Raw genomic sequence first — 605 nt, forward strand, 5'->3', positions numbered from 1 at the left:
GGGGGTGGGGAGGTGGGAGCTGGGCCTAAATCGATCCCAGCTTGGGGTAATTACAGGACACGTGCCCGCCACCCCAGCAGTGCGAATCAGGCTAGCTCTCTGCCAGGGCAGTCAGAGCAATTAGTTAGTAATAAAAGCCTCATCACTCACTGACAGAGAGGCTCAGTCTTAGCAAACTTATGCTTTCTCCTACCTGCCAAATTTGGGAGAGGGGTGATTTATTTAAATACGGCAGAGGCTGTGGCTACCAAGTTGAATGTTTTGGAAAGGAAATCTCAGCCAGGCTCTTCAGAAATCCAGCTCCCAAGTTCCCAGGATCCTGAAGGCAGTAGGGTAGATGATGCTATGATTCTAGGCTTTAGGTAGGACTGGATTTTTTTTTTTTTTTTTTCCTATTTCTTTCTGTCCCTCTCTCCCATCTGCCCGCAAGTGATCTTCAGGAATATTTCTGCCACAGAGATTCAGGGACTGTCGCAGGGACTATCTGGGAGAAATGTCCATCTCCAGCTGGAGCCCCCCAAACCCTTCCTTGCCTCAGGTGCCCTGGCAAGCACCAACTCCCCACTTCCCCGCGTCGGCAACGCCCCCTGCCGCCCTCCCCGCCC

The 605-nt window shown here is 52.4% G+C and overlaps 1 protein-coding gene across 1 annotated transcript in view; it reads right to left on the reverse strand.

Annotated features, from left to right (window-relative positions):
* The window catches only part of GPR139 (G protein-coupled receptor 139), a 42,906-nt gene that overhangs the window by 41,231 nt on the left and 1,070 nt on the right, over nucleotides 1–605 (reverse strand). The gene's annotated exons all lie outside the window — the stretch shown is intronic.

Source organism: Bison bison, unplaced genomic scaffold (assembly GCF_000754665.1).
Source record: "Bison bison bison isolate TAMUID 2011002044 unplaced genomic scaffold, Bison_UMD1.0 scf7180017864072, whole genome shotgun sequence".
Classification (NCBI taxonomy): Eukaryota; Metazoa; Chordata; class Mammalia; order Artiodactyla; family Bovidae; genus Bison; species Bison bison.